Raw genomic sequence first — 23,290 nt, 5'->3', positions numbered from 1 at the left:
TTGCTCTGTGGTCGGCACCACGCGGCCCGTGGCTGATGGCGTGTGTAGCCGTCACGGTCTGTCTTCACGCTGGGGCAGCCAGCCTCGTCTCTTGCTCGTTCCGCAATCGGCACCCCTGCTCCCGGGCCTTCATCCTTCCTCCGTGACTTTACAACCAGATTGCCAAGTTTCTTTAAAAAGCCTGCTGGAACCGCGATTTGCGAGGTGGGGACAACAGTCCATGCCGAGTCACGCACGTCTGGTGGTGGCACCCGAGTTCCGGGTGATTGAGTTCCCAGCGGCTCCGTGGCCCCAGGGGCTGCTGTGAGCGCGATCTTATTTTCTGGGTGATTTTTGCCGGCACGGTCAGGCTCTCAGTTTATCGTGTAAGTCTCATTAGTTCCAGTAGTTGGTTCATTCGGTCACATCAGCCACGAGCAGCGCCTTCCAGCCTCACGCGCCTTACTTCGCGGTGCGTTTCTGGTGCTTCCAGAATTATGTTAACCAGGGTGACAAGGGACATCCTGACTTCCTGCGGCTCTCGAAGAGACCGTGTCTTGGATTTCTCTCTCAAGTCTGGTATTTCAAGGGTTTTTTTTTTTTTTTGGGAAATAGACTTTATCAAGTGAAGGATGTTGTCTGAGTTTCCAGAAATTATAAGTAGGTGTTGAACTTTATCCAGTCCCTTGCTGTGTCTGTGGAGACACTCTCCTGGGGGTGTTTTGCCCTTTTAGTCCTTTTAGGGGACCCCGTGAGCCACAGCAATGGACGGATCCGGGGAGAGCCTTTCTCTGGACTGTGCGTTATTCCCATTTTTACCCACGTTTTGTGGAATGCCGTTGATCTTAAGGTGCACCATTATTTCATGTACCTCTAAGAGAGACGAAATGCTGCCTACAAAACTGACATAGAGCTTCACAGTGCAGAAGTTCTGTTTCACGTTCATCCGGGGATTCTTGAGACTTTTTTTTTAGACTTCTTTAATCATAGAATTTCTTCATAGTGCCCTCGATGCATACGTAAAACCCAAAATAAAAGCAAAATAGATGAGTCAGGCGGTCCCTAAGTGCCCTCACTGTCAGGAAGGACTCCCCTGCGTCATTCCTGGACGTGACTCATCCCTGTCCTTGTTTTCTGCACAGACTTGTTCCCTGTGCCATCAGGAGCGTGGGGAGTGCGCTTTGGAGACGTGGCAACGTGGCTCCGGGTTCCCTTCCCAGCTGCTAACACCCGTCTGGTCGTGGATGCTGGCGCTTTCCTCCTTGTTCCAGAGCACGTCAGGGGGAGGCATCCGGACACACTTCTTCCTCAAATGGCCTTTTGGCGTCTTGTTGGCTCACGGTCCAGGCTGTCCCGGCCACGGGGAACGTGTGGGGCTGTGCGTGCAGGTGAACTGGCCCTCCCATGCCGCTGCCCACGGCCTGGGATGGGAAGTGCTGTGTCCACTGGGAGACACCGATCGTCCTGTGTTCTGTCCTACCCTGCCTGGGGTACTGAGCTCAGTTCTGTCCTGACCCTGCTGGTGAAGGGGCACGGTCCCCACCGGCACTGCCCCCACCTCAGACACGTGTTAGGGACGCTGAGTCACTGCACTCTGTCTGGCTACAAACCCGGGGTTCCTGTGGCCGCCCATCCCCCGGTGCAATAATTCAATAGACAGACTCACAGAGCCCAGGAGGGCCGGGCACTCGGGATGGAAGTGTTCATAGAAAGGACACAGATCAGGAGCGGCCCAGTGAGCAGACACGCGTTCGAGGCCTGAGCTTCGTGGCCTGTCCCTGTTGACTCTGGGACACCATTCGCCCAGAACATTCCTGTGTTCACCTTGGGCACGAGCCCAAGACCTGGTGTCCAGCTTTTCTCGGGGTCCTATTATGTGGTCATGATGGAGTGGATCGCTGTCCCCAGCCCTCCCCTCTGTGGCCGCCCCTGCCCTGCGTGGTCTCTCTGGCGGTTAGCCCCTCCCAGGAGCTCAGATGTGGTCCGAGGCCTCCTGAATAGCAAAGACAGCCCTGCCCGCTGGGAGCCCAGGGGCTTTAGAAGCTCTGCCAGGAGCCCAACCACCAGCAGATGAACTCGTGATTCCTGCTTCAGGGATGTCAGAGTGTGAGCCGCGTGTGTAGCTGGGACGTGGAGGGAGGCGGAGGCACGCTGTTGGGTTCTGGTGACCCCCCCTTTATTCAGGGCACCAGCGCCGTTCGAAGCCGAACGGGAGAATCAGTGTCTTTTCCTGTTCTTTGACTGTGGACAATTTGCATGGGGAGCCGGGCGCTGGGGGTGGGACTGGGGCAGCAGTGAGGGCCAGGGGGCAGAGGGAGGGGGTGTGTGGGGCGGGGAGCGGTCCTGGGTGACCGGGGGGCAGCCCGGGATCACCCGGAATCACCCGGGGAGAGGGGGAGCCCGGGCTCTGTGTGCGCTGTCCTGCGGGCAGGTCATCTCACAGGCCTGGGGGCTCACGGAGGGGCGCCCAGCAAGCCCCCAGACCCTGTGCCCCCAGCAGAGGCAGGGTGGGTGGTGCAGGTGTAAGGGGACCAACGTGAGTTCGCTCCTTGGTGAGTCACCGACAGAGACCCCACCAGGTGAGTGGTCCCAGAAGGAAACTGCATTTGCAGCGAGTACAGGGATCACGGGGACTAAGTGCCAAAGCCGTGACTCCCGAGCAGGGGTGGGTGGACTCCTTTTATTTAGGGTCAGGATGAATCCTCAGGAAGGGGCCTGTCATCGGGGGTGGAGGCGGGCCTAACGTCGCGCATGCGCTTTAGGGAGACACGCCCAGACTTAGGTTGCGCGTTACATAAACGAGGCTTGTGTTCCTCCTCGGGCGGAGGTGTCGGTATTAAAGGAGGTAACCGGGGGTCGCTCCGTGGGCCGCTGCGTGGTGCGTGTGCACAGGCGTGCGTCGGAGTGAGCTCACACCGGGCTGGGCGGTCTGCGCCGCTGAGCTCCTCTGCCCAGCGCACGTCCCTGCCCAAGGGGTGGTTTCTCTTTCCATCAGGAATGCCCTCGGGTCCTCTGCCTGAGTTCAGAGACGAGCTGGGAAGAAGAGCTTCCGGAAGGCTGGAGGACAGAGGTCGGTGGGCAGTAAAGCTCAGGCCTTGGGGTCTGGCTGGTGACTCCGGTGTGGGGTCAGCCGCACTAGGCTGTGGCCGCGGAGATGCACCCCCTTGTCTTCTCTGGAGAGGGATTTTCTGAAGCGAGGCTCGGACCTGTCTCTGCTGCGTTGACCTGGCTCCCATGGGGAGGCAGCAGGGTGTTCGAGGCCTGTCGTGGCCTGAACGTGTGTGTCCCCCAGAGTCACACGTGGAGGCCCTACGCCCCATGCGATGGCTTTGGGGGTGGGCCCTTGGGGGTGGTCAGGGTTAGATGGGCCTGGAGGGTGGGGCCCCTACGTGGAGTCTGTGCTCTCGTAAGAGGGAGCCGGGATCTGCCTGCAGCTTGACCTCACACTTGGGACGTCCGGAACTGTGAGAAAGGAATGTCTGTGTCTAGGCGTTTAGTCTGTGGTGTTGGGGCCGCTGGACCGGACTGAGGCCAGGCCCTTCTTCTGGTCCCGGGTGCCCTCTCCATCCTCCTGTCCCCAGGATGCCCTGAACACGTAGGATCCGCCTCTGGGAAGGGCACTTTCCACTGTGGGACAGGCCTCTGCTGTCCCCCTGCCTGGGGCCCTGGTCACCCGAAGGCCACAGCCCTCGCCCCTGCCTCCCTCCTCAACAGGATCTGCGCAGAGCAGGCTCTGATCTGAGGCCTGGAGGCTCCCACTGGCTGCTCAGTGGTCTTCCTCCCGGAGTCTCACCTGCAGAGCAGGAAAAGACTAGAACCTGAGCCCAGGGCAGGGCGGGGAGGGGACGTGCAATGTCCTGGCAGGGCTCAGCAGAACGCCCGGCTCTGGGGAGGGTTCTGCTTCTCTTCCTGCAGGCCCAGTCTGTGGGGGGCAATGGCAAGGATGGCGCTGGGCTGCATCCCAGGCCTCGGGGCGCGGAGTCCTGACACCCTCCTGAGGACAACAGCAGCAAGTTCACAGGGGAGGGGAATGCCTGTGGAGCAGGTCAGCCTCCCTCAGTGGGGGCTGCTTGGTGTCTAGGGTGGCCTGAGTACCCCCATGCTCTGCAAAGGGCCCAGCACACAGTGGGCATCTGGGGCAGCTGGTGGGGGATGGATGGAAGGTGGGGTGCAGGGATGGGGGATGGGAGGATGGAGGGAGAGAGCAATGCAGGGAAGGAGTTGGAAGAATGCAGTGATGGATGGTCGGTAAGGTGATGGAGGAGTAGAGAGAGGGAGGGAGGGAAGGAGGAACAGAGGGTGGACGGGTGGAGGTGGAGGGTAGAGAGGTAGAGTATGGAGGGGTGGAGGGAGGGGGGTGGAGGAGTGGAGATGGAAGTGGAGGGGTGTAGGGTGGGAGTTTAGGAGGCAGGGGTGGAGGATGGAGGGGTAGAGGGTGGAGAGGTGTTGGGTGTAGAGTGAGGGATATAGGGTGGAGGTGAGAGGTAGAGGGTCGTAGGGTATGGGTTGTGTGGCGGAGGGGTGGAGAGTGGAGGGGCACAGGGGTGGAGGGTGGAGGGGTGGAGGGTGGAGGGATAGACATGGAGGGTGGAGCATGGAGGGGTGGAGGGTCGAGGAGCACAGGGGTGGAGGGTGGAGGGGTGGCGCTCCAGTGGGCCTTGCGGGGCGTCTTGGCTCATGGGCAGGCCCTCTGCCGCACACCTTCTCCTTTTTGTCTGTTCTCTCCGAGACCTAGGGGAGGGTCGCTCTGGGGCAAGGCCAGGGGTCATAATGGGGCTGGCTCAGGTCATTGCTGGCCCCCGTCTCGGAGGATGCTGGGAGAGGAGGCGGAGCCCCTGGGGCCCCTGTCAGTTCCCTGGCACCCACGTGGCCCAGACCGTCGGTGGGGTTGCCCGCTCCGTGGACTGCTGACGGGTAGCGCCCGGGCCCCTCCCTCCCAGGGCAGAGAATTGAGGGTGGGGCCCAGCCTGGTGAATTATTCGGTGATTTAAATGAGATAGCAAAAAGCTTTTTACTGATTTGCATAGAAAAGCCACGAAGTCCAGTCTGTCCTGAAGGCGGGCAAATTAATGAGCCCCCAGCGTCTGGAGCTCTGTGCACCAGGGGATAAAGGTCAGCGGGAGGGGGGACATGCGGCAACGGCCGGAGCCGCACGCCTGACAATTTACGCCTTCCCGCCGGCCATCACTCCAGCTTCTCAGCTGGGTCGGGAGTGTGCTCGTGTATACAACATTAATTTACCCATAAAATAAGAGGCAGGAGGTCAGTAGCCCACGGGAAGTGTCAGCGGCCCTGCTTGTCCCGTGGAGGCGGGGAAGGAGGCTCAGAGGGGGGTGCTCTGCGGCCCCACAACGAAGGGGCGAACGTCCCCAGTGGCCTCGATTCTGCCCTCTGTGCACTGGGACCACAGGCACCTGTCTTGGGGAGCTGGCTGGGAGCTGGCTGGGGGCCCAGTGCAGCCCCAGGAGGCAGCAGCCTGAGCTGGGTGGACAGGGACCCTGCTGGGGTGGGGGGCTCAGGGGAGAGGGCCTCCCCGACCCTGGCAGGGTGCAGCCTGGAGCCTGCTGCCTCCTTCAGCAGTGCCCCAGGGGGAGAAGCCCTGCCCGGAAGCATCGGGCTGCCCCGTCTTGCGGCCTGAGTGCCCCTCCGTGTGGATCCCGTGCAAATCCCAGGTGCTGTCGACCCGTGTGTGTCGGCTCCTTCCTGCTCCAGGCCCTGGACTGCAAGCTGCCCCTGGTGGGTCTGCTCACGGGAAGGATGTGCGCCCACCCTGCTTCCCTGCTGGTGGGTGCTGGGCGGCTGAGCCACCCCCAGGGCCGGGTGGGGAGCCCCACGGGGGCATTGGGAGACAGGGGCTGGGACGACGCTCTGGGCTGAATGGTGCCCCCCCAAGTTCCTCTGTTGAAGCCCCCAGTGTGGCTGCATTTGGAGATGGGAAGTAATTAAGGTTAAATGGGTTAAATGAGGTCAGAAGGGCTCTGGCCTCTGTCCACTCACAGGAGGGGCCTGGCCAGCCGCTCAGTCCTGGCCGCGTTGGCTGGATTGTGTGGGGCCGGACCCAGGGGAGGAGAGGAAGGGAGGGTCCCCACCCTCCCGCAGGGCCAGGCCCTTCACCTCAGCGTGGCTCCGTGGCTCCATGGCTCTGTGTGGGGTCTCAGAGCTGGCCCTGCTCATCCGTCTCCATCTGTCGGCCTGCCGTGGAGACCTCAGGCCAGGGTCTCGTCCAGGCCGGTGGACAGCCGGTCTGCGGCCACCCTGCTCTTGCTGAGCCCGATGGGACGGGCAGATGGATGTTCACTAAGAGGCATTTCATCAGTGCCCGCGTCCTGGGCGCCTCTAGCCTGGCCGCCCGGAGGAAGATGGATTGGCCTGAATTTGTCAAGAACCAGGGGGAGGATCTAAGTGTCTAAGTGCCCAGTGAGTGACAGCAGGTGCACGGCTGGCCACTGATGGGGTGATGACTCAGGCCGCGGCTCCTGCCCCAGGAGGAGTCACCTCTAGAAACAAAGGGTGACCGATAGCCCGTGGCCCCCTTCACCACATCCTCTGCTCACTCTTTCAACTGGGAAGCGTCCTTTTTTCCTTTTTAAATTGCTTTTTATAGGAGTTTTTAAAAATATATTCTGGATTCTAATAATTCATTAGTCAAGTGCACAGCAAATATTTTTCTCCAGGTCTGGGCTTGCTTTCCTCTATGCTTTTGACATTCAGAGGCCTTACTTTTAAGCTGGACAAGCTTATCAATATGTTCCTTTATTGTTTGTTTATTTTGTGCGGTAAGAAATCTGCTGCTTCGCCAATCTTGTAAGCACATTCTCTCTGTTGTCTCCTAAAACTTCTGCAGCATTGCTGTTCACGTTCTGGTCTTTACCCCATCTGGGGTTCAATGTGTGCGGGTGTTAGAAACAGAACCAAGTCCTCCCGGTGTCATGTGTTAAACAAACCAGCGTTTATCCCCTCTTGGTACAGCACGTGGCCCCTGGCCGCGTGTAGCTCTTTCAATTTAAACTAATTGGCATGGAATGAAATGTAAAGCTGTGTCTCAGACCAGTTGGGCTGGTCCTGTTTCCTGTTTCAAAGGCTCAGCGGTCGCGTGTGACTGGCAAGCAATCCGGAAAATGAGCCAGGGCAGGAAAGATGGGAAGAACACAGCGAAGCGCTTCAATGGCCCGGGTGCACCGGCCCCGGCGCTCGATGAGAGGCCTCGCCTCCCTAAGTGCCCCCGAGCACGGGCACAGACCCACCACGTTTCAGAGTGCCGCGCAGTGGGTCCTGCGGGGCCACGTCCTCCGACCAAACTGCAGTCAGTGTAGCAATCAAAAGCCCCAAAACCCGTAGTTTCAAAATGAAAAAATGCTTCTAAAGAGTTCATCCTCACGGAGGAAAGTGTGAGGAGCGGAGAAAAGGCTTCGATGTGCACGGTAACCGCTCGCCTGGAACGGCGTGAGACGCTGGGCAGCCGCTGGGCGGACCCGGCGTAAATCAGGATTTGGTGTGTGGTCTCTCTTCCCGTCTTTGTTCCTGGGGCCTTGTGACCCCCCTGGTGAAGGACTCTTGGAAGCCGGGGCCTGGTGTCCTCAGACCTGACTCCACGCACCTTGGCGCTCAGCTGAGCTAGCTCGCATCTCCTCACTGCGGTCGATCACGGCCGTGAGTGCCACCAGACCCCCAGTCGTGTGAGTCCTCCTGGTAAGTCATGGACCCCGGCGTGGTCCGGGGGACCCCGACACAGTCTCCCCCCGGAGCCCCGGTCAGAGCACCTTAGACCTGACCTCCTCTCCTTCCTGACTCTTCCGTGGTGCAAACACCTTTCCTTCTCTCCGGCTGTCTTCGGGGCGACTCCTTGAATCTGCGCCCCCAGTGGCTTACTCTCCCGCTGTGTCTGAGCTTCTGGTGCATCTATCCACTGATTTAAAAAATGTTGATTTTAATAGTTTTAAAATAATATTTTAATAATTTATACATGTATTCATTAAATTACTTATTTACATCAGTATTATAATCCATATTTTATAAATATTGCATATTTGCATCAGTATAAACTCCTGAGTTCTCATTTTATCCATTTTAACTTAATCCTCTTGCCATGGGGCGGGGCTCGCTGGAGTGGTCTTGTGTTCCTTTGACCACTTCTGGATTTCAGGACTGTTTTGTTCTTTCTCTTACTGGCTATTTCTCCAAGAAGCCCTGGTTCCTTTTATTGATCTTTAATTCATTTATTTGTATTTGAGTATGCGAACCATGAACGTCGTTCTCAAAGTCAGAACGACGCCCGGGAAGGTTTGCGTGGAGGAGTGTCTCCCCCGCCAAGCCGTGGGCTCATCCCACCCTGCCATGTTATTCCCCGTTCCTCCCAAGCCCCATAGGTAACAACCTCCTGCCTCTCCGACTTACTCTTCCTGTGTCTCTGTTTGCACAAATGAGCGGATCCATGTAGTTCCATGGGATTTTCTATTTCCTCCTTGCGCAAAAGGCAGCATGCTAGATGCTTTTCTGCTCTTTGCTTTTATAACTTGCAGACGTCCCCTGGACGGCAGGCCACAGCCCCGGGTTCATGGGGGTCTTCACCCCTCTGGGTAGGCTGCCGAGCCCCCCAGGGAGTCATACTGTATCCGGCGCTCTCCTGTGGCCGGCTGGGGGTAGGCCCGTGGTACCCTGCGGCCCCCAACGCCGCTGCGGCGAGTCACGGTGCACCTGTGTATTTGGGGGTGGATCCCTGGACGGGGGTGGTGGTCGGGAGTAAGTGCCCCGTTCTGTGAGATGCTGCCCAGGTCCCCCTCCAAGAGGACAGGCCTTGTACCCCACAGCTGCATGCGCAGCACGTGGTCATGCCCTTCTGATTTCATCCCTGTGAAATGGGGTCTCGTGCGCTTGTTTTTATTGTAGTAAAATCCACGTAACATAAACTTTACAGTTTTAATCACTTCCAAGTGCACAGCTCAGGGGCGCGAAGCCCATTCACACTGTCGTGCAGCCGCCGCCACCGTTGCTCTCCAGAACCTTCTCCTTGTCCCCAAACGGAGGCTCTGTCCCCCTCCCCAGCCCCCGGCGCCACCCCCCCCACCCCCGTCTACTTTCTGTCCCTGTGGATGTGACTCCTCGTGTGAGTGGAATCACACAGTCCTTGTCCCTTCGTGACGGCTGACGTCACCGAGCGGTGCGTTCCTCACGTGTCCTCCACGTGCACGTGTCCTCCAAGTGGCAGCCCGTGTCCGGAGGTCCTTCCTTTTTGAATCTGAGGACGCTGAGGCTGCTTTCGTTTGCATTATCTGGTGATCTGCATCCTAATTCCGTCATCTGAGAATCCTGTGTGAGGTTGAGCATCAGGACCAGCTTCGCTTCCTTTTTGGGGGTTGTCTGCATCTTCTTTCCATTGCTTTAGCGGGTTGTTGTTCCTCCCCCTTCAATATTTAAGACTTGTTAATATGTTAGGAGTATTAACCCTTTGTCTATGACAGGACTTGTAAATATATATATATATGTATTTTTTTTTTTTTTTACCAGTTTGTCAGTCATCTCTTGACTTCATAGTATTTTTCCCATGTAAAGTTTATCAGGCTTTTATTGCGTCTGGATGTTGAGTCCTAGTTAGGAACCCCTTCCCTGCACCAAAGTTACAAGGACTCACCCCATCTCCTTCTGGCACTGGTGTAGCTAGTCTTTGGATCCCTGGGCCGTCTGGACCTTGGTTGTGTGCGTGGTGTGAGGTAAGGGTCTCATTATCTTTCCCACGTGGCTGCCTGGTTGCTTCACTGCCTTTTGTAAAAAAGTCTGTCTTTAGAACAAACCGCCCAGCTTCCAGAGTGGCCGCACCACTTTCTACCCCCGCCAGCAATGCATGTAGGAGGGATCCAGTTTCTCTGCATCACTGTCAGCATTTGGTGTTATCAAACTTTTTATTTTAGCCATTTTGATGGGTGTGTAGTGACAGCTCATTGTGGTTTTGATGTGCATTTTCCTAACTACTAATTGTATGAACAACTTTTCACGTTTAGTTGCCATCTGGACATCTTCCTCAGCGAAATGTCTTTTGCCCATTTTCTAGTTGGACTATTATTGTTATTTTACTGTTTAGTTTTGACAGTTCTTTTATAAATTCTAGATACAAGCCTTTAGTCAAATAGTGGTTGCCAGTATTTCTTCCTGTGATTTGTCTTATCACCTTCTTAACAGGGTCTTACATTTTGATGAAGTCCAATTTATCGATTTTTTGGGCAGTTTCTTTTAAAAGGAAGAATGTCCTTACTTTGGGGCAACAATGGTGCTCTTTGGCTTTTATGTCAGAGAAATGAAAACTTAAGTTCATGCAAAAAATTTGTCCATGAATGCTCACAGCCGCTTTGTTTGTAATATCCCCCAATTAAGAATGACCCAAATGTTCTTCAGCAGGTGGATGGTTGAACAAACTAGTTCATCCACACCAGGGAGTACTGCTCAGTCATAAAAAGGAACAAGCTACTGATACACATAGTAACTAGGAATTAGGCTGAGTGAAATTCTCAAAAAGTTTCCTACTGTATGAATCCATTTATAAAACATTTTGGAACCATGCAGCAAGAGAGATAGAGAACAGATTAGTGGTTGTCAGGGGTTACGGTCTGGAGGTAGAAGGGGTTGGGGGGCTGTAGAGTGATATCACAAGGAAGCCCGTGAATGCCCTCTGCAGTTTGATTGTGTTGGTGGATGGGGTTGTGCATGGAACATGTTAAGAAATGCACAGATCTGCCACACACACACACACACACACACACACACGGAGTCCACCTTTGTCCCTGTGATCCGAGCTGTCATCTTTATGACATACTACATTTTCATATGTGCACGTGTTTCTTTCTGAACTTTTATTCCATTCCACAAGTGGCTTTACAGTACGTTTGAAGATCTGGTAGAGACAGATCTTGTCAGTGTTTTTCTGGTACTATTTGTATATATTTTTTTCCATATGAACTTCAATATTAACCTGTCTAGCTCTATAAATAACCTTGTTGGGATTTTTCCGGATTCCAGTAAATTTATAAATGAACTGAAAGCGAACTGATATCTTTGTGATGAGCCATTTTATCCAAGAACAGGGGATGTCTTTCCATTAGCTTGTCTTCCAGGAGCATTTTTAAGGTTTTTTTCATATAGATTTTGCCCATTTTTGCTGAGTTTATCCCTAAGTACTTAATCTTCTTTGTTGCTATTGTAATTGGGGTTTTCTGTACCATTATGTCCTCTAACTGGTTAGTGTTCTGTATACACGAAGGCTATCGGTTTCTCTGTGTTAATTCTGTATCCTGCCACCTTATTGGAATATTTTATTGTCTGAGTTAGTTTTATCATTTTTTCTTTAGATGTGTTCACGAAATACTAGTATATCATTTGAAAATTGACATAGTTTTACTTCTTTTCTAATACTTATGCTTCAATTTGATTTTTCTTGTCTAATTGCATTGGCTAATACCTCTGGTACAATACTGAATCAGCAGAGATACTAGACATCCCTGCCTTGTTCCTAATCTTAGAGGAAATTCCTTACTATTTCCGCATGTAGTGAGATGCAGGCTTGAGGACAAGGTCTATATATAGATGTCTTCACATGGAGTCTTCCCTCTGTGTGTGCACTGTGGTATACCCATTGCTTAATACTGAGCCAGTTTTGCATTCCTGGAATAAACTCCACTTGGCTGTGGTGCATTATTTTCGTTGTGTGGTATGGCATTCTGTTTAGTAATACTTTCCTTAGTGCTTTTGCGTTAATATTTATAAGCGAGACTGCTCCGCAGTTTCTGTTTTTTATACCGTCTTTATAAGATTGAGGTTTCAATGTTATACTTGCAGGTTTTCCTTCCTTTTCAGTGATGTGGATAAATTTATGAGATACTGGAACTATTCAATCTTTGAAAATTTGGTAACACTTTCCTGTGAAACCCTCTGGGCCTGGGGCTTTTCTTGGGGGGAAGTTCTCATTTCTTTTCCTGAAATTATTCTGTTAATGTTTTTTATCTCCAGTCAAGGCAATTTTGGTAATAGGTACTTCTCTAGGAATTTATCTCTTTTATCACATGTATTGGTTTCCTAGGATTTCCATAACAAAGTGCTACAAACCAGGGGGGCTTAAAACAATGGAAACTTATTGTCTCACAGTCTGGAGGCCGGGAGTCTGGAACAAGATGTCAGCCAGACCATGCTCCCTCTGAAACCTGTAGGGAATTCATCCTTGCCTCTTCCTAGCTTCTTTTTTTAAATTTTTTTATTGTTATGTTAATCCCCATACATTACATCATTAGTTTTAGATATAGTGTTCCATGATTCATTGTTTGTGCATAACACCCAGTGCTCCATGCAGAACGTGCCCTCCTCAATACCCATCACCAGGCTAACCCATCCTCCCACCCCCCTCCCCTCTAGAACCCTCAGTTTGTTTTTCAGAGTCCATCGTCTCTCATGGTTCTTCTCCCCCTCCGATTTCCCCCCCTTCATTCTTCCCCTCCTGCTACATTCTTCTTCTTCTTTTTTTCTTTCTTAACATATATTGCATTATTTGTTTCAGAGGTACAGATCTGAGATTCAACAGTCTTGCACAATTCACAGCGCTTACCAGAGCACATACCCTCCCCAGTGTCCATCACCCAGTCACCCCATCCCTCCCACCCCACCCCCCACTCCAGCAACCCTCAGTTTGTTTCCTGAGATTAAGAATTCCTCATATCAGTGAGGTCATACAATACATGTCTTTCTCTGTTTGACTTATTTCGCTCAGCATAATACCCTCCAGTTCCATCCACGTCGTTGCAAATGGCAAGATCTCATTCCTTTTGATGGCTGCATAATATTCCATTGTATATATATACCACATCTTCTTTATCCATTCATCTGTCGATGGACATCTTGGCTCTTTCCACAGTTTGGCTATTGTGGACATTGCTGCTATAAACATCGGGGTGCACGTAGCCTTTCGGGTCCCTACTTTTGTATCTTTGGGGTAAATACCCAGTAGTGCAATTGCTGGATCATATGGTAGCTCAATTTTCAACTTTTTGAGGAACCTCCATACTGTTTTCCAGAGTGGCTGCACCAGCTTGCATTCCCACCAACAGTGTAGGAGGGTTCCCCTTTCTCCGCATCCCCGCCAACATCTGTCATTTCCTGACTTGTTAATTTTAGCCATTCTGACTGGTGTGAGGTGGTATCTCATTGAGGTTTTGATTTGGATTTCCCTGATGCCGAGCGATATTGAACACATTTTCATGTGTCTGTTGGCCGTTTGGATGTCTTCTTTGGAAAAATGTCTGTTCATTTCTTCTGCCCATTTCTTGATTGGATTCTTTGTTCTTATGGTGTTGAGTTTGATGAGTTCTTTATAGATTTTGGATACTAGCCCTTTATCTGATATGTCATTTGCAAATATCTTCTCCCATTCTGTCGGTTGTCTTTTGGTTTTGTTGACTGTTTCCTTTGCTTTGCAAAAGCTTTTTATCTTGATGAAGTCCCAATAGTTCATTTTTGCCCTTGCTTCCCTTGCCTTTGGCGATGTTTCTAGGAAGAAGTTGCTGCGGCTGAGGTCGAAGAGGTTGCTGCCTGTGTTCTCCTTTAGGATTTTGATGGACTCCTGTCTCACATTGAGGTCTTTCAACCATTTGGAGTCTATTTTTGTGTGTGGTGTAAGGAAATGGTCCAGTTTCATTCTTCTGCGTGTGGCTGTCCAATTTTCCCAACACCATTTGTTGAAGAGACTGTCTTTTTTCCATTGGACATTCTTTCCTGCTTTGTCAAAGATTAGTTGACCATAGAGTTGAGGGTCCATTTCTGGGCTCTCTATTCTGTTCCATTGATCTATGTGTCTGTTTTTGTGCCAGTACCATACTGTCTTGATGATGACAGCTTTGTAGTAGAGCTGGAAGTCCAGAATTGTGATGCCGCCAGCTTTGCTTTTCTTTTTCAACATTCCTCTGGCTATGCGGGGTCTTTTCTGGTTCCATACAAATTTTAGGATTATTTGTTCCATTTCTTTGAAAAAAGTGGATGGTATTTTGATGGGGATTGCATTGAATGTGTAGATTGCTCGAGGTAGCATTGACATCTTCACAATATTTGTTCTTCCAATCCATGAGCATGGAACGTTTTTCCATTTCTTTGTGTCTTCCTCAATTTCTTTCATGAGTATTTTATAGTTTTCTGAGTACAGATCCTTTGCCTCTTTGGTTAGATTTATTCCTAGGTATCTTATGGTTTTGGGTGCAATTGTAAATGGGATCGACTCCTTAATTTCTCTTTCTTCTGACTTGTTGTTGGTGTATAGGAATGCCACTGACTTCTGTGCGTTGATTTTATATCCTGCCACTTGACTGAATTCCTGTATGAGTTCTAGCAGTTTTGGGGTGGAGTCTTTGGGATTTTCCACATAAAGTATCATATCATCTGCAAAGAGTGAGAGTTTGACTTCTTCTTTGCCAATTTGGATGCCTTTGATTTCTTTTTGTTGTCTGATTGCTGTGGCTAGGACTTCCAATACTATGTTGAATAGCAGTGGTGATAGTGGACATCCCTGCCGCGTTCCTGACCTTAGGGGGAAAGCTCTCAGTTTTTCCCCATTGAGAATGATATTCGCTGTAGGTTTTTCATAGATGGCTTTTATGATATTGAGGTATGTACCCTCTATCCCTATACTCTGAAGAGTTTTGATCAAGAAAGGATGCTGTACTTTGTCAAATGCTTTTTCTGCATCTATTGAGAGGATCATATGATTCTTGTTCTTTCTTTTGTTAATGTATTGTATCACGTTGATTGATTTGCGGATGTTGAACCAACCTTGCAACCCAGGGATAAATCCGACTTGGTCGTGGTGAATAATCCTTTTAATGTACTGTTGGATCCTATTGGCTAGTATTTTGGTGAGAATTTTTGCATCCATGTTCATCAGGGATATTGGTCTGTAATTCTCCTTTTTGATGGGGTCTTTGTCTGGTTTGGGGATCAAGGTAATGCTGGCCTCATAAAATGAGTTTGGAAGTTTTCCTTCCATTTCTATTTTTTGGAACAGTTTCAGAAGGATAGGTATTAATTCTTCTTGAAATGTTTGGTAGAATTCCCCTGGGAAGCCATCTGGCCCTGGGCTTTTGTGTTTTGGGAGATTTTTGATGACTGCTTCTATTTCCTTAGTGGTTATAGGTCTGTTCAGGTTTTCTATTTCTTCCTGGTTCAGTTTTGGTAGTTGATACATCTCTAGGAATGCATCCATTTCTTCCAGGTTATCTAGTTTGCTGGCATAGAGTTGCTCATAATATGTTCTTATAATTGTTTGTATTTCTTTGGTGTTGGTTGTGATTTCTCCTGTTTCATTCATGATTTTGTTGATTTGGGTCATTTCTCTTTTCTTTTTGATAAGTCTGGCCAGGGGCTTATCAATCTTGTTAATTCTTTCAAAGAACCAGCTCCTAGTTTCGTTGATCTGTTCTACTGTTCTTTTGGTTTCTATTTCATTGATTTCTGCTCTGATCTTTATTATTTCTCTTCTCCTGCTGGGTTTAGGCTTTATTTGCTGTTCTTTCTCCAGCTCCTTTAGGCGTAGGGTTAGGTTATGTACTTGAGACCTTTCTTGTTTCTGGAGAAAGGCTTGTATTGCTATATACTTTCCTCTTAGGACTGCCTTTGCTGTATCCCAAAGATTTTGAATAGTTGTGTTTTCATTTTCATTGGTTTCCATGAATTTTTTTAATTCTTCTTTAATTTCCTGGTTGACCCATTCATTCTTCAGTAGGATGCTCTTTAGCCTCCATGTATTTGAGTTCTTTCCGACTTTCGTCTTGTGATTGAGTTCTAGTTTTAAAGCATTGTGGTCTGAAAATATGCAGGGGATGATCCCAATCTTTTGGTACCGGTTGAGACCTGATTTATGACCTAGGATGTGATCTATTCTGGAGAATGTTCCATGGGCACTAGAGAAGAATGTGTATTCTGTTGCTTTGGGATGGAATGTTCTGAATATGTCTGTGAAGTCCATTTGGTCCAGTGTGTCATTTAAAGTCTTTATTTCCTTGTTGATCTTTTGCTTAGACGATCTGTCCATTTCAGTGAGGGGGGTGTTAAAGTCCCCCACTATTATTGTATTGTTGTCAATGTGTTTCTTTGCTTTTGTTATTAATTGCCTTATATAATTGGCTGCTCCCATGTTAGGGGCATAGATATTTACAATTGTTAGATCTTCTTGTTGGATAGACCCTTTAAGTAGGATATAGTGTCCTTCCTCATCTCTTATTACAGTCTTTGGTTTAAAATCTAATTTGTCTGATATAAGGATTGCCACCCCAGCTTTCTTTTGGTGTCCATTAGCATGGTAAATGGTTTTCCACCCCCTCACTTTCAATCTGGGGGTGTCTTTGGTTCTAAAATGAGTCTCTTGGAGACAGCATATCGATGGGTCTTGTTTTTTAATCCAATCTGATAGCCTGTGTCTTTTGATTGGGGCATTTAGCCCATTTACATTCAGGGTAACTATTGAAAGATAGGAATTTAGTGCCATTGTATTGCCTGTAAAGTGACTGTTACTGTATATTGTTTGTGTTCCTTTCTGGTCTATGTTGCTTTTAGGCTCTCTCTTTGCTTAGAGGACCCCTTTCAATATTTCTTGTAGGGCTGGTTTTGTGTTTGCAAATTCCTTTAGTTTTTGTTTGTCCTGGAAGCTTTTTATCTCTCCTTCAATTTTCAATGACAGCCTAGCTGGATATAGTATTCTTGGCTGCATATTTTTCTCATTTAGTGCTCTGAATATGTCCTGCCAGTCCTTTCTGGCCTGCCAGGTCTCTGTGGATAAGTCTGTTGCCAATCTAATGTTTCTACCATTGTAGGTTACATATCTCTTCTCCCGAGCTGCTTTCAGGATTTTCTCTTTGTCTCTGAGACTCGTAAGTTTTACTATTAGATGTCGGGGTGTTGACCTATTTTTATTGATTTTGAGAGGGGTTCTCTGTGCTTCCTGGATTTTGATGCCTGTTTCCTTCCCCAAATTAGGGAAGTTCTCTGCTATAATTTGCTCCATTATACCTTCTGCCCCTCTCTCTCTTTCTTCTTCTTCTGGGATCCCAATTATTCTAATGTTGTTTCGTCTTATGGTATCGTTTATCTCTCGAATTCTGCCCTAGTGATCCAGTAGTTGTTTATCTCTCTTTTTCTCAGCTTCTTTATTTTCCATCATTTGGTCTTCTATCTCACTGATTCTTTCTTCTGCCTCATTTATCCTAGCAGTTAGCGCCCCCATATTTGATTGCACCTCATTGATAGCCTTTTTGATTTCTACTTGGTTAGATTTTAGTTCTTTTACTTCTCCAGAAAGGGTTTCTCTAATAACTTCCATGCTTTTTTCAAGCCCAGCTAGTATCTTTAAAGTGATGATTCTGAACTCTAGATCTGACATCGTACTAATGTCCGTATTAAGTAGGTCCCTGGCAGTCGGTACTACCTCTTGTTCTTTTTGTTGAGGTGATTTTTTCCATCTTGTCATTTTGTGCAGAGGAGAATAGATTAATGAGAGAACAAAATGCTAGCAGGGTAACAACATCCCCAGAAAATATACTCTAAACAAATCAGAAAAGACCTGAAGCAGTGGGAAAAGAAAGGGAAAGAGAGAAAAAAGAAAAAGAAGGAAAAAAAGAAAAAAGAAAAAGATAAAGATAAAAACAAACAAAAACAGAACAAAACAAAACAAAACAAAAACAGAATGTGATCAAATATGATCAGGCTGGTTTATAGATCAGTGCCACACACTAGATTTTGGGTGTATTTTGGTCTGTTAAAAGAAAGTACCTCCCAAAATTTTAAAGAAAGAAAAACTTATATATGTACAAAAATAAGGGTTGATATGATGAAGGGATGGAATATGACTATAAAGATGGAAACTATAAAAAATTTTATAAAAGGATTTGATAAGTTGTTTGAAAAAAGAAAGAAGAGGATTTAAAAAAAAAAAAAAAGAAAAGAAAAAAGGGAGAGAATGTGATCAGGCAGGGGAGTAGAAAAAAACCATACACTAGAGATTTAGAGTATATTTTGATCTGTTAGAAGAAACTATCTCAAAATTTTAAAGAGAGAACAACTTATATATATATGCCAAAAATACGGGTAACTACTATGAAGGGATAGAATATGACTCTAAAAATGAAAAAAAAAAAATTTTTTTTTTTTAAAAAGGGATTGATAAGATGTTGGTTGAAAAAGGGAAAAAGAAAAATTCAAAAAAAAAGAAAAAAAGAAAAAAGAAAAAAAGACAGTTAAAAAAAATAATTAACTTTGAAAGACTACAGAATCATGGTAAAAAAGCCATGGATTCTATGTGCATATTCCCCTAGCGCTGGAGTTCTGCGGTTCTCACTGATCGGTAAACTTGGTCTTGGCTGGCTGTTCTCGCTGATCTTCTGGGGGAGGGGCCTGTTGCCATGGTTCCCAAATGTCTCTGCCGGAGGCGGAATTGCCCCGCCCTTGCCGGTCCGGGCTAAGTCATCTGCTCGGGTTTGCTCTCCGGAGCTTTTGTTCCCTGCAAGCTCTCCGTACAGCTTTGGAGGCGGAGAGTGAAAATGGCGGCCTCCCAGTCTCCGCCCCGGCGGAGCCGAGAACTCGGGGTCCCGCTCCTCAGTGAGCCCCCAGAGAAAAGCCGTCAGTCACTCCCGTCTCCCCGGTCTCCGGCCGCACTCCGTGCTCACCCGGCCTGTGACCGCGCCTTTCTATCTGGCACCCGGCCCCGGGTGGAGTCTCCAAACCCAGCAGATCCCCGCGGTGCACTCCCGCACCTCTCCTCCCGGGGGAAGAAGGTGAGTCTCCCCGGATCTGCCGCTTGTTGGGTCCCTGCTGGAGGAGCAGTGGCCCGACTGTGCCGCGGATCACGGTCTATGACAACCCCGAGCTGAGAGCCCGCGCCTGGGCTCCGTCTCTGCAGCCGGCTTCCCCGCTCCGATCCCTGGGAGCTCTGCCGCACTCGGCACCCCCGGTCTTTCTGTGACCCCGAGGGTCCTGAGACCACACTGTCCCGCGAGGGTTCCACCCCCCACTTCGCCACCAGAGTGACGTCCCTCAGCGGAGCAGACTCTAAAAGTTCTGACTTTGTGCCCCGCGGCTCTATCACTTGCCAGAAGCGGCCGACGGAGGCCCCTCCCCCGCCGTCTATCCTCCCGAATATCGCCTCGGATTCACTTCTCCGCACGTCCTACCTTCCAGAAAGTGGTCGCTTTTCTGTTCAGAGAGTTGTTGCTCTTCTTTTCTTCGATCTCCTGTTGAGTCCGTAGGTGTTCAGAATGGTTTGATCCCTATCCAGCTGAATTCCCGAGAGGAGACGAAATCCAGGTCTCCTGCTCCTCCGCCAGCTTGCTCCGCCCCTCGCCTCTTCCTAGCTTCTAATGTTGCTGGTGACCTTTGGCATTCCTTGGCTTGTGGATGCATCACTCCCATCTCTGCCTGTTTTCTCATGGCATCTTCCCTCTATGTGTGCGTGCCTCAAATTCCCCTCTTCTTACCAGAACCCCAGTCAGATTAGGGGCTCACTCTTGCCAAGGAGTTAAAGTGAGTTGAGGGACCTCAGCTTAACCAATTGCACTGACAACAACTCCGTTTCCCAATAAGATCATATTCTGAGGCACTGGAGGTTAGGACCTCAACATATCCCTTTTTGGACAGGGGACAGACACAATTTAACCTGTAACATCAGTGTTTTCAGATTTATTTGCCAAGATGTCTGCAAACTAGTCCCATGACTTTAAGCTATCTTCTTCTCCAATAGTTGCTTTCTCTTGTCATTTCTTATTTTGTGTATTTGAGCTTTTGCTTTTTCATGATCAGGTTAGTTAGCAGTTTGCCCATTTTGTTAATTAAAAAAAATTAGGCTTTTGATTTATTAATTAGGTCGAGTGCTTTTCTGTTCCTCTACCTCATTAATTTCTACTTTTATCTTTATTATTTCATTCCTTGAGCTTTCTTTTGGTTTCCATGGTCCTATTTCTAATTGCATAAGCTGGGAATTTTATTGCTTTTCTCATTCTTTCATGTTTATTGATAAAAGTGTTCACAGTTCTGAATTTTCCTTTGATCACTGCTTTAAGTATATCCCATGGAGCCAATATTATGTATCTTCACTGTCATTATTTTTTTTAAAGTAATTTCAGTGTGCATTTCCACTTTCACCCAAAAATTCTTTTACAGATTAAAAAATGTTTTTTTCCAAAATTTTTCATTTTGTCAATAATTTCTAGTTTTATTGTATGGTGATCACAGAGTGTTGATTGTAATATTTCTACTTTATGGAGCTTACTAATTTTTAGTGATTTAATCTATGATCTATTTTTGGGAATGCTCCGTGAATGCTTGAGAAGGTGCATCTGGGATCCTCCAGGCTGTGTGTGTGCAAATACTAGCTACACCCACAAGCTCTGTCTACTGGTCGTGTGTGTAGCTCTTCTATATCCTTACGTGTCACTCAAAGCTCCCCTCCAGGAAGAACCTGTAGCTCAGCTGTGAGGAGAGCAGGTGGCTGATGCCCTCCGGCTGCAGCACCTTCAGGACCTGTCACGTTTGCACCAAGGCCACCTTGCTCCTGGGCATCTCCGACAAGAGCAGTGAAGGGGCTGGTGGGAGGGAGGTACTGGCACTTGGCCAGCTTTGCCCCACGTGGGGCTCCTGCTATGCAGGCTTTGAAACCCCCCTCGGGCTGGTGAAGACTGTCTGACGTGCATCTCCCAGTCTGAGGCTCTTCCTGACCGATCCTGTGTCCCCATCTTTACCCTGGACAGGTGTCCCGCGATAAACCTCCTGTGGTCCTGACTCTATTTCCTGCTGCCTTTGGAAGACCTGTGCTGACACGTTCCCTCTTGTTCACTTGGTCTGTCCTGCTCTGGGGGACAGTCTCCGGTGATCAGCGTGCTTCCATGACTCCTTGTAAGTCCTGAGTTTTCATCTCATAAAGGTGGTTATTGTGTTATTTGTTGCATAACTTTTTATTTTTGTTGGGAATTGTGCCTTTTGCATAAAAAAATCCTTCTTTGTCATGTTTAGTGTTTTTTGTCTTCAGTTCTACTTTGACTGCTGTCTGGACCTCCGCCCCCTTTCTGGCACCTTCTATATGCCAACATGCCTTTAGTTTAATCAGTCCCACTAACTGTAGCTTTTGGACTCACTTCATTTTGCACGTGTCTCTTGTTTACAGCATATAGCTGGGTGTTGCTTGTGAGCCAAATGGAAATCCTTTTCTTTTAATAGACGAGTCAAGCCTGTTAACATTTATTAATATGACTTATGTGTTTGGTGTACTACTTTATAATTACATGCGTATTGTAATATTTGCTGTGTGATGTGTGTTTTTTGCTCTTTTGTTTTTGTTGTTTTTCTTAAAAGATTTGTATTTTTGTTCTAATGAGTCCCTCTGTTCTTGTACTTTTTAAATGCTCCTGTTTCTGTTTTTTTTTTTTTTTCTTCCTGTTTTCTTATTTAACATTTCACTGTTGGTTTGCCGGTTTTTAATGGTAACCAACTCCCGCTGGCTGCCTATCCCTCTTCTCTGTTTCTGACGTGCCCCCATTCCTGCCTTGTCACAGCTCGAACATTAGTAGGTTAGTTTCTGCCCTTCTCCCCACATTCATCCTTTTCCTAAAGTCTTCCCCTATCACTTTTTCAGATGGATGAAGTTGATCTTCTGGTAGATTCCTCAGGAAAGGTTTATGGTGCAGCATTTCCCGAGTTCTTGTATGTTTGGAACTGTTGGCTGTAGCCTGGGCACTTGGAGGACGCTGTGGTTGGATTCCCGAACATTCTCGCCCCTGCTAATTTACTTTATCCTGAAAGCGAGTGCAAGGTTTCTGGATTAGAGGAGGATCCGCCCGTGATTTATTCACAGAAGGCCTCCGTGTGAGTCCCTATGACCTGTGTCCATGTGGGCACTGTGGTGTGAAATCCTGTGAAACGGGAGTTTTGTGTTGCTGGAGTGGTCTTGGGGCTCATATGCTGTCCGGACCCCACCCCACCTGGCCAGGGGAGGTCCTTCTAGGGCAAACACTTTCTCTCTGGGAAGAGAACAGAAGGCTCTGGCTTGCAGCCCTCTGGGATGTGAAGCACTGGCTCTGGTTTTATCCCATTCTGGAGTCGGAACACACAGCAGAGGGAGACAGATTTGGGATCCCCTGTCCTGTCCTGGGTCCTTCACCGTCTTGGGCTCCAAGGCTCGTCAGCCACAGTGTTGTAGGAACACAAACACTTCCTCTGCAGACATAGAAAATCCTCCACCAGACTTTCTCCCATCTCTGCCTGTTTTCTACGGCATCTTCCCTCTTTGTTGCCGCACGGTTGCTTTGCTTTGCTGTTGTTTTCGAAAAGTCTGCCAGGCTAGTTCCTTTGCTCATGTAAGTTGTGTTTGCTTTATCTTGGAAACACAAGAGATTCCTCGGGGGATGTCTCAGCATTCATCATTTCAGGGTAACCACTGCAGAGGGCCACAGGGATGGGTGTTCAAGATGTGGACTTGCATCTTTCATTTCTGGGTTATAGTTTTAGACGTCGTCCCTGGTGGTGGTTCGGCTCTCCATCTCCAGGGGCTCCTGTTGGGCACGTCCCTTCTGTGCTCTCCATTCTCTCTCTCTGGCTCTCTTTACTTCCTTCATTGTCTCATTTTTCATTCTCTTGGTTGCTTTCCCGCTTTGCTTTAAGGCTATTTATTTATTTATTTTAGAGAGAGCACGAGAGCGAGTGGGGGGGAGGGGTGAGGGAGAGAGAATCTCCAGCAGACTCCCCGCTGAGCACAGAGCCCGACGTGGGGTTGATCTCACCATCCTGAGATCGTGACCTGAGCTGAAATCCAGAGTCAGACACTCAACCGACTGAGCCTTCTAGGCGCCCCTCCTTTAAACTTTAAGTCTGTTCCTTCTTGGGCATCTTGAAATCAGTCTGCATGGCAGACAGGACTGTTCCCTTCCTCTGTGGATGGGTCTTCAGACCTCAGCCGCTTCTGGGAGGATATGGAATTTGGTTTGGAGCAGAGGCTCAAGGTCGTTAAAGCCTCGTTTTTGTTGTTGTTGTTGCCGTTGTCGAGGAAGGGGCTTATCAGGTGTGTTGATTTTCACATTCTGGTTTTTGTGGTGACTTAGAAGAGATGTAATTTCCTCCCGTTCCTTCTGTGGATCTGGGTGGCTTACAGGACCCGTGGTTCCACGGCCCCTCTCCCATCAGTACAACCGAGTCTGGTTTCTTCAGTGGATTTATGTTCTGGTGGTGGGAGAGGGAGGGACTGCAAGTCCTCCAAACTTGTGGTTCCTTGTGTTCTAACAGGACCTGAAACTTCCCCTTTTTACTCCTTTTTGCC

The 23,290-nt window shown here is 48.8% G+C and overlaps 1 protein-coding gene across 1 annotated transcript in view; it reads left to right on the top strand.

The window, feature by feature from the left end:
- Window positions 1-2,873: 2,873 nt before the first annotated feature.
- Window positions 2,874-23,290, top strand: part of TMEM179 (transmembrane protein 179) — a 43,400-nt gene continuing 22,983 nt past the window's right edge. Inside the window, exons 1-2 of the mRNA XM_078054286.1 lie at window positions 2,874-3,049; window positions 20,733-20,877. The gene's annotated coding sequence lies outside the window, so the exon portion shown is untranslated. The remainder of the gene's footprint in view (window positions 3,050-20,732; window positions 20,878-23,290) is intronic.

The sequence above is a fragment of the Halichoerus grypus genome, chromosome 8, assembly GCF_964656455.1.
Source record: "Halichoerus grypus chromosome 8, mHalGry1.hap1.1, whole genome shotgun sequence".
NCBI lineage: Eukaryota > Metazoa > Chordata > Mammalia > Carnivora > Phocidae > Halichoerus > Halichoerus grypus.
The sequence above is the reverse complement of the archived record's forward strand: the minus strand, read 5'-3'. Positions and strand labels throughout refer to the sequence as shown.